The sequence below is a fragment of the Meles meles genome, chromosome 3 (assembly GCF_922984935.1).
Source record: "Meles meles chromosome 3, mMelMel3.1 paternal haplotype, whole genome shotgun sequence".
Taxonomy (NCBI): Eukaryota; Metazoa; Chordata; class Mammalia; order Carnivora; family Mustelidae; genus Meles; species Meles meles.
This window is the reverse complement of record NC_060068.1, coordinates 144,536,125-144,552,216: the sequence shown is the minus strand read 5'-3', so window position 1 is coordinate 144,552,216 and position 16,092 is coordinate 144,536,125. Positions and strand designations below refer to the sequence as shown.

General features: G+C 41.8%; 1 pseudogene; it reads right to left on the bottom strand.

The window, feature by feature from the left end:
• Positions 1-6,841: 6,841 nt before the first annotated feature.
• LOC123939463 lies at positions 6,842-6,993 on the bottom strand (annotated as a pseudogene).
• Positions 6,994-16,092: the final 9,099 nt, after the last annotated feature.

Here is a 16,092-nt window from a genome sequence, read left to right as displayed (position 1 = left end):
AAAGAGGAACGGTGAGAAGCAGGAGCTGCTGGCCCAGCCACCCAGGCCAGGCCTGGGCTGTGCAGGATGATTACAATCTTGAGTGCTGGCCCTTCTTGGAGAGACTCTGATCACACAAAGCCTCTGTTTGTTACATTCCTAGACAAAACACCTGCCCTCGGCGGCTTAAGTTCCCTTCGTGGGAGTCCTTATCTTTTCCTTAACTGTAATAGTAGAGGTTGGATCATGCTGATGCTAGAAATTTACATTCCATACAAATACCTAAGTGCTTCGTATAACAAATCCATCAGCTACAATATGCACATAATAAATTTAAAAATTATTTAGTATCCACTCCATGCACGGTCCTGTGCTGGGCACTGTTTTTACTGGTGGGTGTTTCTTTATCAAAGTATTTACTCGTGGTCAGTTAGGGTAAATGTATTTGCGGGATACTGACAGACGTAGTGTTCAATATACACGCTATTAGGCCTAGATGTAATTACACCTATCATTTGTTTCCTTGGAGGTTAATATTGCTTTGAGAAGAGATATTAATATACACAACAATGGCACATCTGTTCTCCCTGGTTAGGTGAGACTGATAAGACAAGTCTAGGTTAGCACAGTTTTATGCTCATTAACATTTTAATCTAATTAAGAGATGCTATTAACTTTGGGTGATGGCCTGGTTCTCCAGGACCAATACGGAGAGTGATTTCTTTGATGTCATAAAAGTTATTTAAATGTGTCCAGGGACTGTGCGGAAAGTTGCCCTGAAGCAAGTCATCCAGAGGTCTATTTTATAATCCCTGCACATGGGAAGGAGGCTGAGCCCTTGCTGCCAGCAGCCATCTGGGGTGTGGTAGGAGCTGTGGGAAGCACACATCTACTAATGGGAACAGGATAAGCCATCCAGAGAGTGATCTATGCTGCTCAAGAATGGGGTTTCTGTGACCAAGATTGTGTGTGTGTTAAAACGATGTGAACTGTGAGAGATTTTAGTGGAGGGCAGAGTTTGGGTTTTTTGGGCTCTACCTGCTGGCATAAATCACCCCCAGCCGAAGGGACCAGGCCCACAGCTTTCTCAGACACCTATTGTTGGGGCGGACTGGGGCTGATGGTGAGATGAACGCCACAGAAAGAGCTTTCGGGGGTCAACAGAAAGGAGGAAGAGACCCGGGCCCCCTCCAGCCAGCGGTTCTCTGCAGTCTATCCTCCAAGGCCACGCTGGGTCCCTGGAGGCCAGAGGCATCACCCACCCCACTGGCATACAGAGCCCCTCCTGGGGCCACTGCACAAGCTCCCAGCCCTCACCAGCCTGCAGCTTGTGGAAACTCTGACTTAGCAGGAGCTTCTGGCCCAGCTGGCAGACAGGAGACAGGTCCCTTTGCTTGCTACTGGTGACTTCTTATCCAGGTTGTCACCTGTGTCCAAAGGGATTGGCAGACAGTGAGGTGGTGGGGTGGGGGGCAACGTTACAAATCCAGACCCCATTTCCCTTTATTTGCACCATCTTTCTTCTTTCCTCTCATCCTTCTCTGTGCTCTTTTCCCTGTGGCTGCCCCTCTCCATCTTCAAAAGTGGACTACTGAGGGGACACCCCTTTTCTCGGCCCTCCCACAGTTACCCCTCAAGCTGTCTCCTCCAGGGCAGCTGCTTTCTGACTCCTGTGTGCCCCTCCTCTAGGAAGCGGAGTTGCTGTGCCGCGAAAGGAAGGAGGAGTCCAGCTTCGCTTTCAGCCTCCCCAGTGACGGTGACGTAGGGCCACAGGGCTGGTGTGGATCTTTCTGACCAGAAGAGAAAGCCCTAAGTCCTAAGAGACCGATTCAGCAGTGAAGGGGTTACTCTTCAGGGTGCGGGGGTGGGGGGTGTGGAAAGTTGCTGGACACTCTTCCCAGCTTGTCTGATGGAGATGCGACCTGGCACCACTGAAAAGCTTCAAGATTAATGGAGAAAAGGAGAAATCTGACAGCTTTTCCGCTGGCTTCAATCCTCCTGGGTGGGCCGATTGGTCTTGAATGTCACTAGCTACTTAATCTTGTGTATCTGAAACAGGCTGGCGTGTTTGAGGAGCCCTGCTTGCTCTGTATAGACATCAATTGGAGAGGCAGATAAAAGGAAACTGCATTGAATCTCCCCTTTAAGCCTTTCACCAGGCACTTTCTGACTGCCAAATAATTAGTGGCCCCAGCAGACACAACCGTCCTGGGGTGGATACCCTGGCCACACCTATAGGGCAGCCGGGACTTCCCTGGCCAGGCTGCCCCAGTCTCTCCCATTTGGCGTGTCCCCCCACCATGCTCACATTCTTGCTCACCATCGTGTTTTGTTTTTCTCCTCCTTGGTCCCGCTTACCATTCATAAACCATGGGTGCCTGCTCGATCTAATGGCTAGGTTAATGGATCTCCAGAGACATTGTTCTACAGCACAGATGCTGACAGGGAAAAGAAGGGGGGGGGGGTCCCTAAATGCACCACATGACCTGCTTCCATGTCCCAAAAAAGTAGGGTTTAACTGTTGTTTTCTATCTAAAATATCTACTCAGGAAAAGATTTAAAACCAAATGATGCTTTCTACTTCCTGTTTTGTCAAACCTAATGTTGGTGTGTGTGTGTGTGCGGCGGGGGGGACCATTCAGGTTAAATGCCAAGCACCAAAAGGGAATGAATAAATAAAACGAACATTTGCAGAGGAGGTTACAATATTTTGGCTTCTTATATTTAAAAGGTAGGAATGTTTTTGTGGTTCTGCATGAAACAACTGTCTGGTCTCGTTCAGTCTGCAGCAAACAGCCTCAGATGCGTCTTCCACGCACGAATCTCTGAACATAATGGCTTGTGAGGAACCTGTCCTAAACCTAAACCACTGCTCCAATTAGGGCTGGGCTTCTGTGGGTGTATTCTAGATCATTCACCCTGATGCTTTCATCACTTTGATTTTTCTAAACCCTCAAGTGAGGCTGAGCATATCATCAAGAGTAAGTGATGAATAGCCCAGGGTTGACCGAAGCCAACAGACTCGATGTTGTCTGCAGCCTGGCATCTGGGAACAAACGAACCCGCCGTGTCTGAAATCTGCCACATCACAAGCATACGCAGGTCTATGCAGAGTATCTCCCTGAAGTGTGCATTTGGCTGGGGTGAAAGGTCTCTCTGAAGCAGAACATTTTCCAATAAACATACACAAAACTCATCATAAACCAGACTAATTCTTCTGTCTGCCTGAGGAAGATGGAAGACATAAACTGAGCCCAACACCACAGCAACGTGTCACAGCTCTCCATTATGCCTTTGAAATATCACCAGATATCTGGCTAGTTTTAAATTACCAGCTTCTCCTCTCTGGCTAAAGACGTCTGTTTAAAAGAAGATACAGGAAGTTACTGATGAGACCTAAAATGGAAAATGAAGTGGAAAATGTCTTCAGTGTACCAAAGCAACCTTGTTTCAGCCATCATCTCAAACAGCAGGCTGTACTTCGCCTGTGTTTCTCATTTAAAGGCACAGACTCACCTATTGTCAAAGCACAAGGCTATTGTGACAGAAGGAATGTTGAAGACACTGAAGGGAGACAAACACTTTGTTATTCTTTCTGGTGTGTTGTGCCGTCAGGGGCCTGGGAAGTAGTTGGCCAGAGTGGACAGAAGGTACTGGGTTAGAGGACAGAAAGGTGTAAGGGTATTACCTTCAGTAATACCAGGATTTAAAAGGGAAGACAGGCGATTCATATGGAACCACAAGGAACTGAAACAGGAGAGACTATTCAACAGAAATGGTCACTTTCCTGGAGAGTGGATATGAATATTTTTTCAATCTTGTTTGAGACACCTGAAACTTTGCCTGACCTCTCCTAGGAGTGCGAGGATGGAGGCGTGGATGGTACAGGTGTGCAGCTATATTTCTATGTGCAGGCAAGAAGCAGGTGAGCCTGCAGAACAGGAAACCCAGGGTCCAGACCTAATGTTGTTGCCAGAATCTCTGCAGCTCCAGTCTTAAGGCCCACTTTGAACAAAAAGGTGGAGGTTTCCACACTCACGAAAAGTCAAGAGATGCAAAAAACAAAACAAAAAAAAAAACCCAAAAGCAAAAAACCAAAAAAACCCACTGAAGTCCCTCTGCGGTTATAATCAGTGGCAGACTGAGAGCTTTCCCCACAGCAATGTTTTTGCCACGTTATTTTATTGTCGACTTGCCTTATAGGTGGCAAAAACAAAGGTAGATTAAATTGTGGGATCCCCATAGCCTTCTCAAGAGAATGAACCCAGGACCCTTGAGACAGCTCTAATAAATATAATGGAATATGGACTGGGAAGAGATGAATTCAAAATGCATTCTTGGTAGCTTATAGGTTCTTAGTTCCCCAACATGATGTAAGCTAGTAAGCACACGAAAAGGCTCCACAGCCCCTAAGTACCTTAGCAACTGACCTACTGGGGTGCTTTGAAGTTAAGATTTCGTTTTACTCAGTGTTTTCACTTAGAGGTAAATACCCTGAGAAGGGTGCCACATATATTCATTGATCCAACAAATATTTGTTAATGTCTGTGACTGCCAGACACTGTGTTGGGGATACAGCAAGGATCACAACACAGTTCCTCCCCCCATGGAGCTTAGAGTCTATTGGGTTTGTCAGATGTTGGACCAGGAACTATAAATCTGAAGAACATTTAAAAAGAGGTCCTACTGGGTGCTGTGGGATTTTAGGCCATGGGGTCAGAGAAGGGCTCCCTAGGTACCGCTGAGTGACAAAGTTGGTGATATCCCAGGAAGAAGGAACAGAAGATGTGGAGGCAGGGAAGATCACAGAGTCCATGAATTGCTGAAAGAGGACAAAATTCTTAGAACACACGGAACAGGGGGAGAGTGGTGAGGCACAAAGACGTGGAAGGGTAGGCAAAGCCAGGTCCCAGAGGACCTCAAGGCTACTGTTGACAAGTTTGGTCTCTATTCTAAGAGAATGGGGAGCCAATGAAAAACTTCAAAAGGAGAGTGACATGATCAGATTTGTACCTCAGAAAGACCCACTGTGACTACTTTGTGAAGAAAACATGGGATTGAGTCACAGAGGATTCCAGGAAATAGGTAGAAAGCTGTTGCAGAAGTCCGAGTGGGACTCAGTGGTGGATTGGGCCAAGGTGGTAGTAGTGAGATAGTAGACAAATTTACGGTAAAGATACCACAGGGCTGTGGGACAGAGCAGAGGAAGGCAATAGACCTGTGTGAGGATCAGATCCTACCCTTAGAAGGTGGGTCTCAGCCAATCCATCTGAGATGGGTCTGACCAGTCGAGGCAACTGGGAGGAAATGTACTGAAAATTACTTTGATCAACTTCAAGATTTTGCCTGAAACTGGTCTTAGGTGTTTACTTCAAAAAACACCTGGGAGCTTGCAAGGATTTAACAAAAGTCAGTCTGTAGAGAAAAGGCTGTTAGCAAATTATGGGCAACAGCTGTATGGGCAAGACAGCTATAAGGGATTGGAGAGAAAAAAAAAAAACTAGAAATATATTCCATATTCAGATTCCAGAACAAATGAATTTAAGTTTAGGTCTACTTTGGTAAAACACAAACTGTAGAGGATACATTTGAGTGTAGCTGATACAAGAAAAGTAGTTTGGAATGTCCATCAGAAGACCTAGATTCAAATGAATACCTGTTTTAGGTTGTATCCCCTTAAAGCTCTGTTTTGAATGTCAAATAGTTGAATATCAGTAATTTCACATGCTTATCTGAACCCAGTATATGCTTTAAGTACAAATACAATGTTAAGTTTACATATATATGTATCTTTTCCTTAGGTCAACGGAAGATAATAATGTCAAAAGGATATCTTATCTTAAACCTATATTTTTTTCAAATGATCTGATTCCTCCCTATCCAAACTACTGGGTAAGAAGGCTTCTTCCATGGAATCCAGGGTCCTGCTAGGAGAAAGCCACACTCCCACGTGCAGATTCCTAGCTTAGGGGAGCAGTGTGGGAAACTAAGAGGATCATCACAACCCTGACTTGTCCAGAGAAGAGACTATATTCTCAGCCACACTTGATAAGATTTCACCAGTAACTAGCAAGGAGGAATAGGAAACTCTTACCAGAGGCCTCTGTATATCATTTATAGCCTATTATATAAACATACGGTACATGTTTACTATAAAGTTTACTATATAGTAAACTGCACATAGTTCTTATTTCATGCTGTTTAGTCATTCTCATCTAATCCTCTTGTATCTTCATAAAGTCCTCAAAGAATCTCTGCAGCTGTTGTTCGTGAGGGTGGCATGAGCCCAGGGAGCCTACTGAAGTCTGTAGTTATAGTCTGCTCGGAGTAGCTTCCCAGGAAAGCGGTCTCCTTACACAACACTGCTCAGTGGGGCCTATGTTGCTCAGAGTTACATGTACACAGGAAAGACAGCCCATTGCAAAGAAGTGTCATTTAAAGTCATGTCTGGGTTTTAGTAATGAATACTTAAATAACTTACACTGGGTTCCATGAATGGGACTCAAGGGATCCAGGAACACTTAAAAACTGTTACATATGCATGTTTGCAGGGAAAGGGATACCAGCTTTCAGGGAATTCTTAAAGCACCCCTTAATCTCAAAAGACATCAAGAATCATTCGTGCAATAAAAAGGAATGAAGTATTGATACATATTACAACATGGATAAACCTTAGAAGCATTATGCTAAAACAAAGAAGGCAGTTACAGATCCTGATTCAAGACGGTGATGGAGGAAGATTCTGGATTCACCTCCTTCCACAGAAACACTGCATCTACAGCTACATATGGGACAGTTTCCTCTCTGAAAAAATAAAACACCCAAAACTAGCTGAGTGACTCATACACCAGGCAAACAAACACCTCTCTCAAAGCAGGTAGGAGAGGCTGAGACACAATTTCACTATAAATCCAGTCCCTGGCATGGTGACCTACAATGGGGAGGGAACTCAATTTGCAATAATCGCACCTCGGATAAACCTCATTGGCTACGATACTGCCATTGCGCAAAGCTGGGGGAGGGAACTCAAAACCTGGAGCTCCTCCCCAAGGAGTGTAGGCTTTGAAGTCCACATTGGACATCCCAACCAACATCCTGCCCCTAAGAGATGATCCCCCAAAACATCTAGCTTTGAAAGCCAATGGAGCCCACATCTAGGAGACCCAAAAAGCTACAGTGAATGAGAAAAGGCCCTGGAAGGGCGTGCACACTAAGATCCAACCACACCAGGACCCAGGGCAGAGGCAGCTAGTTGAAAAGCACCAGACTTTCTGCAGAAGTGGTTTACTTGCTTATCTTCAAGTATCATCCTGAGGAGTAAGCATCTAAGTTAACTTACACGTAGGGGCCCACTGAAATATTCTCAGGACAGAGGCCAGTGGACATCACTTCTGCACCCTCTTTCTGCTTTGTATTAGCTCAGTGGTGTCTCTCAAAAAGGAGCCTGTAGCTCTGTGGGGGCACCCTGAATTTTCTGGCTGCTGCCTAATGGGCAGCTCTAGATCATAGACTGTGGGAGCCTGTGGGGCTTTACTTGTGGATCCCACAGGATTATAACTGATAACCAGTTACCATCCCCAGGATACGTCAAGGGGCAACAGTCCAAGGGGCCCTGTCTTTCTGTGAAAGAGGCGTATTAGCTTATCTTCATAGCTGTGGCTTGAGGGATAGGATTCCAATTAAATCATATCTAAGGGCTGACTATAATCCTTTCCAGAAACATTGGAGGGTGGGTGCTATATTTGTACTCACCCTATGGCATGCTCCAGAGCACCAGTATCTTCCAGAGAGGGACACTTACAGCCCCGCATTTTGTGGCTGATGCCTTGGGGTGCCTCCTTGATTGCCTGGCTGTGGTGGCCAGCAGAGCTTGCCTTCCTGGGTTCCGCAGAGATTGCAGCAACTGGAGAGATCAGTTTTGGTCAGCTACTATCCCTAGGGCACTGTACAAATAGACTAAAACATATCCCCAGTCTTCCTCTGAAAGAGGCCTAGTTGCTTATCCTATAGTTTTGGCCTGAGGAGCTGGCATCCAGTCTGGCATATATCTAGCAGCCTACTGAGGGATTCTCAGGGATGCAGGCCAGTGATCACCATCTTTGTGCTCTCCCTCTGCCTCACCTTGGCTCAGCTCACGGTATCTCCCAGAAAGGGAGTTTCTGTTCCTGTGCGGATTGAAGTCTGGCTCTCTGATCTCTGTGGCTGACGCCATTGTTCTGTGAAAGCCCTCTATGAGCTTATCTGAACTACTTGTACACTCCTTTGGTGCCCTGATTTTTTGCAGTGGCCACCCAGGGGACACCTCTAGATTGTCTAACTATGGTGGCCAGTGGGACTTACGCTTGCAATCCCACAGAACTCTTCATATTTTCATACTTTAAAAGTTGTTGCCTGAGGATCTGGCTTCAGTCAGCCTGAATCTAGGTGCTGACTGAGATCCTCCTTTTTGGGACACTGACAGGTCATGGCACACTCTCAACTACTGGCAGTCACTAAAAATAAATTATGCTAGTTTGACAGTCACAGAGGTTTGAGAGACAACCAAGAGCTAGAGCAAGTTTGAACAGTAAGATTCATCTCCTATGTAGGGCCGCTTAAGACTGGGAGAGGTGGCTGTTTTATGTATTGCATAGAAACGAACAGAGTCAAGAAAAATGAAGCAACAGAGGACTATGTTACAAACAAAGGAACAAAATAAAACCTCAGAAAAAAGTCCCTGAAGAAATGGAGATCTGGGACTTACCTCATAAAGAGTTAGAAATAATGGTCATAATGATGCTCACTGTACTGGGGAGAATGACGGATGAAACCAGTGAGAATTTCAACAAATGGGAAACATAGGTAATTACAAAATAGAAGTTATAGAGCTGAAAATACTGAAGTTTACTAAACTGAAAAATACAACTGGAGAGGTTTAAAAGTAGACTAGATGAAATGGAAGAGAGAATCAGTAAACTCAAAGACAGGCACTGGCATTCACATAATCAGGGCTGCACAAAGTAAAAAGAATGAAAAAAAAATGAAAATAGCTCATGGGGCTTCTAGGACAACATCAAGCAGACCAACATCCACATGAAAGGGCTCTTACAAGGAGAAGAGAGAGAGAAAAAAAAAGGTAGGAAATTTATTTGAAGAATAATTACTGAAAACTTCCCTATCCTCGGGAGGGAAACAGCCATCCAGATCCAGGAATCCCAAGGAGTTACATATAGACCACACTGAAGAGACCCACAACAAGTCACACAGTAATAATCTCAAGTTAAAGATAAGAAGAGAATCTTAAAAGTAGCAAGAGAAAAACACAACTTGTTATGTATAAGGAAATCCTCCATAAGACAATTCAGATTTTCAGCAGAAACTCTGCAGGCCAGAGGAATGGCATGATAAATTTAAACTGCTGAAAGAAATATTATGCCAGCCAAAAATACTCTGCCTGGCCAAAGCTGTCATTCAGAATTGAAAAAGAGATAAAGCATTTTCCAGACAAGCAAATGCCAAGGGAATTTATCACACTAATTCAGGCCTACAAGAAATCTTAAGAGTACTTCTTTAAGCTGAAGTGAAAGTGCTAATTACTAACAGAAAAATATAGGACAGTATAAATATTACTGATAAAGTTAAATACATAGTAAAACTTTGAGAATAATCTAATGTTATAAAGGAAGTTAATCACAAAGCTAGTATGGGGGTTTAAAGACAAAAGAAGTAAAAACTAGCTCAAACTACAATAATTAGATAAGAGATATGCAGGATTTAAAAATGTAAAACAGGACACAAAAATATAAAACATGGGAAGGGGAGAATAAAAATGAAAAAATGTAGCGACTTCTAATGCATTCAAACCTAAGTTATCAACTTAAAGTAGCCTGTAATAAATATAAATTGTTATATACAAGACTCATAGTAACTTTTAGGCTTTTTAATTACACAGAGATAAAGAGAAAGGAATCTAAGCACAGCACTACAGAAAACCACATCTCAAAGGAAGAGAGCAAGAGAAGGAAGGAACAAGGAACTATAAAACAGCTAAAAAATATTTTTTAAAATGGCAGTATGTACATACCTATCAATGATTAAATGTAAATGGTCTAAATTCTCCAATCAAAAGACGTAGATTTTTTTTTTTAAATCCATTCACCCAAACAAACCAAGACCCATCTATATGTTATCTATAGAGACTCATTTGATATGTAAGGACACACAGAGATGGAAAGTGAAGGCATGAAAAAAGATATTCCATACAAATGGAAACCAAAAGAAAGCAGTGGTAGCTACATTTATATCAGACAATATAGACATTAGGACAAAAACTGTAATAAGGGCAAAGAAGGGCATTACATAAGGATAAAGTGGTCAATCCAATAAGAAGATAGAACATTTGCAAATATTTATGCACTCATCATAGTAACAACTAAATATATAAAGCAAATATTAACAGACATAAAGGAAAAAAATAGCAATATAATAATAAGAGTTTAAGCCCACTTTCACCAATGGATGGATTCTCCTGAAAGAAAATCAGTAAGAAAACCTTGGTCTTAAATGACACATTAAATCAGATGGAGTTAAGAATAAGAATATTCCATCCAAAAGCAGCAAAATAAACATTCTTCTCAAGTACATATGAACATTCCTCAGGATATGTTAGGTTACAAAACAAGTCTTAATAACTTTAAGAAAACTGAAATATTACGAGTTTCTTCTGACAACAGTTGTATGAAACTAGAAATCAATTACAGGAAGAAAACTAGAAAATTCACAAATATGTGGAGAACAAACAACATACTACTGAAAAACCAATGCATCAAAGAAAAAAATAAAAAAGGAAATAATACTTGAGACAAATGGGAATGGAAACACAATATGCCAAAAGTTATGGGATGGAGCAAAAGTAGTTTCCATTTACAATTACATCAAAAGAATAAAATAGTTAGGAATAAATTTAACCAAGGAGGTGAAAGACCTGTACACTGAACATTATAAGACGCCGACAAAAGAATTCAAAGACACAAATAGACATTCTGTGCTTGTGAATTAGAAGAATGTTGTTAAAATGTCTATAATACCCAAAGCAATCTACAGATTCAATGTAATCCCTATCAATATTCCAATGGCATTTTTTACAGAAATGGAACAATCTTGAAATTTTCACAGAACCACAAAAGACCCCAAATAGCCAAAGCACTCATGAGAAAGAACAAAAAGCTAGGGCACCACACACCCTGATTTTAAACCATATTACAAAGCTATAACAATCAAAAGACTATGGTACTGATAGAACAGACACATAGATCAATGGAACAGAATAGAGCCCAGAAACATACCCACACATATATGATTAATTAATTTACAAAAAAGGAGCCAAGAATAAACAATGGGGACAGGAGAGTCTCTCCAACAAACAGTGTTGGGAAAAATGGACAGCCACATGCAAAAGAATGAAACTGAACCACTATCTTATACCATAAACAAAAATTAATCAAAATGGATTAAAGACTTGAATGTAAAATCTGAAACCATAAAACTTCCATAAGAAAATATTAGCAGTAAGCCCCTTGACATCAGTCTTGGTGAATATTTTTTGGACCTGACACCAAAAGAAAATGCAACAAAAGCAAAAACAAATATGTGGTGCAACATTAAACTAAAATGCTTCTGTACAAGAAAGGAAATGATCAACAAAATGAAAAGGCTACCTAACAAATGGGAGAAAATATTTGTGAATCACTTATCTGATAAGGGGCTAATAACAAAAATATAAAGAACTCCTACAACACAATAGCAAAATTTCCAATCTTATTTAAAAATTGGCAGAAGATCTGAATAGACATTTTTCCAAAGAAGGCATACAGATGGCCAACAGGTATGTGAAAAGATACATCACTAATCGAGAGGGAAATGCAAATCAAACCCACAATGAGACATCACCTCATATGTGTTATAATGGTTATTATAAAAGAGACAAGAAATAACAAGTGTTGGCAAGGGAAGCCTTGTGTACTGCTGGTATAAAATTATACTATGCGAAGTAGTATGGAAATTCCTCCAAAAATTAAAAAACAGAATTATCATATGATCCAGCAATTCCATTTCTGGGTATTTATCCAAAGAAAATGAAAATACCAACAAGAAAAGTATAAGCACCCCCATGTTCATTGTAGTATTTATAATATCCAAGATATGAAAACAACCTAAGTGTTCATTCATGGATGAACAGATAAAGATGTGTAGGTGTGTTGTGGAATATTACTCAACCATAAAAAATAAAGGAAATCTTGCCATTTAAAACAACAAGGATGATCCCTTGAGGGCATTATGCTAAGTATAATAAGTCAGAGAGAGATAGATCCCGTATGATTTCACTTACATGTGCAATTTAAAAAAAAAAAAAAAAAACCAAACAGTAACAAAAATGAAAACCAAGATCATTGGTGACTGTCAGAGGCAGGGATGGGGAATGGGAGAAACTGGTGATTAGAGCCAACAGGTAGAAACTTCCAGCTATAAAATAAATAAGCTAGGGATATAATGTACAGCTTGGTGACTATAGTTAATAATACTGTACTGCTTATTTAAAAGTAGTAAAGAGAATAAATCTTAAAAGTTCTTATAATGAGAAAACAAATTTAGTAACTATATATGGTGATGGATATTAACTAGACATTGTAGTGATCACTTCACAAAATATACAAATATCAAATCATTATACTGTATACCTGAAACTAGTATGTCAGTTATACCTTAATTAAAAAAATAAGGCAGTCACAGAAGACCACATATTATGCTTTTATTCATATCCAAGTCCAGAATAAAGAAATCTATAGAGATGGAAAGTAGATTTGTGGTTGCTTAGGGTTAGGAGGGTTGTGGTGGGGAGCATCTTTGTGGAGAGGTATCAAGGAGAGAGAGGGATGATAGCTAAAGGGTATCATTTTCCTCTCAGAGTGGTAAACATATTCTAGCACTGACTGTAGTGATGATTGTACAAATCTATGAATGTACAAAAAAACACTGAATTATACACTTTCAATGGATACATGGTATGGTATGAGAATTCTATCTCCATAAAGCTATTGAAAAAAAGAGCCAATGGTAAAGACATAATTTGCCAATTTTGCTCATATTATTTCACAAGATATTAATCCCCATTCACAAGTAAGTAAATGAATATCTAAGAATTGCTAATAAGTGACTTTCAGGGTCTTGTGATGCCAGCTCTTTTTCTGAATATGCTACAGCTGGAGCCTCGGGTGGGAGGATCGTGAACTCAAGACCCTTAGTGTTCTGTGTTCAAATTGCCAGTAGACGATCCGCTAACCATAGGTCTTTGGGTGAGCAACTTCATCTTACATTTAGGTCCTTATTTTTCTCTCCTGAGATTGAGTAACATCAACCAACTTAGAGCACTACTGGAAGGAGTTCGTGAGACACAGTATGTAAGGCACCTAGGACCGTGCCTGGTACATGGCAGGTGCAGTGATCTTTATGTTTTATGATCCTGTGCTTATTAGCATTGATGGAGTGGCAAGAGAGAAAAACCCAGTTTAACTTTGTTGAAGCAAAGAAGGAAATGTATTAATTCATATCATGTGAAGTCCTCAGAGCAGTTATGTCCTAGGACTCAGGTGACTTCTCAGGACACTGTGTCCCTTTTCTCTTGGCTTCATCCTCAGGCTGACTACCCACGTGGAGGCAAAGATGCCAAAGAAGCTCCAGGCTCACATTTCACCAGGTTAGCAGCCCTGGTAGAAGAACAGATCTCTTTCCAGATGGTGCCAGCCCAAGTCCTGGGAAAGACTCTCATTGGCCGGGGTTGATCCCTTTCTGAACCAATCACTATGGCACGGGAAATGGAATTTCAAAGGCTGATCAGGCCCAAACCATGTCCTCTGTCTGTGGGTGGAGGATGGCTCAATCTTCCCCAAAATAAGACCTCTGCCATGTCTATAGACATTCTCTCCCACAGCAAGACACCATTTTAGGCTCAATGGTGAGGCCAAGAAAGTTTCTATTTCAATTCCGCATTTATACCTTAAACGATCACCTACTCTGTAAAGGGCACTTGTGAGTTTATCTACGGGGCCCTCTTTCTACATTCTGTGCCTGTGTGTGTCCACAAACGCATGCACGTGAACCCTCGGACACGTGGGGAGACTGCCAGATGCCAAGGCTAAAATGAGAATCTTGTATAATCAACTGTTTATACATTCCATAACGACAGTAATCCCTTCCTGATGGCTTTAACTAGTTGTTGAAGTCTGGAAAAGACAACCTTTGTAAGAAATGTGGAGAAAATTATATGTCATGGGTAATTTTACTTATTGAATATTTCTTGGTTGTGAGTTTAGAAAAGCTAACAAGAACACACAAACGAATGTTTCGGGAAGCCCCCACAGTGCTAGGCAGTGACTGATGGGAAGACGCCAGTAGCGGGTTTGCGATCATGACCAAACCCTGCAGAGTGAAGCTGTGCTCTGAGGGTCTGTTCCTGGGGGGCCACAGGCATGCTCATCCTCCGGGCCATTTTGGGAGATGTTTGGATTTAATTTGTGGGTGTCTTTCCCTTTTCCAAAGGCGAGTTTAGAACACAGAAGAAATTTAAGGCTCCAAGATGCTCTGTGGAGCTGTGGCCTCCCCTGGGGCCTGTTTCTCATCTTTAAATATTTTCATGGGTGATTCTCATTAAGTTCAAGACCTGTTACACATGTGCCTCCCTTGCTCAGGAAGGGCCTGGCCCCAGTTGCTTATAATCATTCTTTGTAGGTTTCCCATGGTCAAGAAACTAATAGAAACTAATAGAAAACTGTAACAAAGTGCTTCTTTTTCTTTTTTTTTCTTTTTGAAGATTTTAAGTAAAAAACAAAAAATTCAAAACAAAACAAAACCCTCAAAACAATGTGGGGCTTGAACTCACCACCCCAAGACCAAGAGTCACATGTTCCAGCAACTGAGCCAGCCAGGTGCCCCCAGGCTTTGAATTTCAATCAGGCTTTACATCCTTACCTTCCTCTATTTTTTCTTTTATCACCAGAGTACACTAAATAATTTATTGTGTGTACTGGTTACATCTGTCTTCCCTAGTTAGCTCTTAAGCTAACTTAAGGGGACAGGCACATCTGTCTGTTTTGTTGAAGAATATATCTCAAGCACCTGGAACAGGGTCAGGCACGCAGTAAATGCTGAATTAGCGAGTCTAGAATCCACCAGCACGTGTTGAATCAGGTGGTTGTCAGGGAGTAGGGGTTAGCTCGAGCAACTAACCATTCTCTCTTCTTTCCAACCTCTCCCTACACCTTCATCTGCTCTGAGAGGATTTTATCTTCTTTTTGTATGAACCAGAAACCTGTACTTGGGTCGGCATGTGTTCTTCCCCACTCTAAGTTTAATGTGTAAGCTCTAGGTGATCAGTTCTCCATGTCTGCTCTTGATAGAAAAAAGTTTTGGAATGCCAACAGAAATTCTTTCCCACCAAAGCCTGCTTCAGCAAAGTAAAAAATCAAAGTGCTTTGGCTTTTAGACTTGTCTCTCTTGTAGACTTAAGAACTAGAGCAATGACCACTTTGTCTTGAACTACCTCTGCCCTCCTCATGGACAGATAAAAAGCTACAAATGTTGCCCAGGAGACAGTGAGGTCTCTGTGTTGTGGCATAGCTCCTACTGTAGCCACCGCCACAAGTGACCAGCACGTCCTCTGAGACACCAGTCTTTATTTTGCCTTGTAATGCCTACAGGGGATACTGGACTTGGGGACTCTTGTCTCTTTAAAAGACTTCAAGGGTCTTTGCTTGGTTCAGGACATGCCAATCTCATTCTCCAGGTCTAGGAGAGCCGTCTCTAGCTGGAGGCTTACAATGGACCCCAGGATGGGTACTGGGGCTGCCCTTGTGTTCAGATCCTACCATCCAAAACTCCTTTACTACCTGGTCTTACATTAACAATTATTCATCAACTAAGCTTTTCCTAGGAAGGATGGTTTACTTTTATCCTATTTTGACTACTGAATGATCCTGACAAGTTTATGTGGAGGCAGGCATATAGAGTTAGAACTGCAAATAGAGCGTCTGAAACCACCACATTCCTTTTATTGTACTGATAACATTTTAAACACGGGGA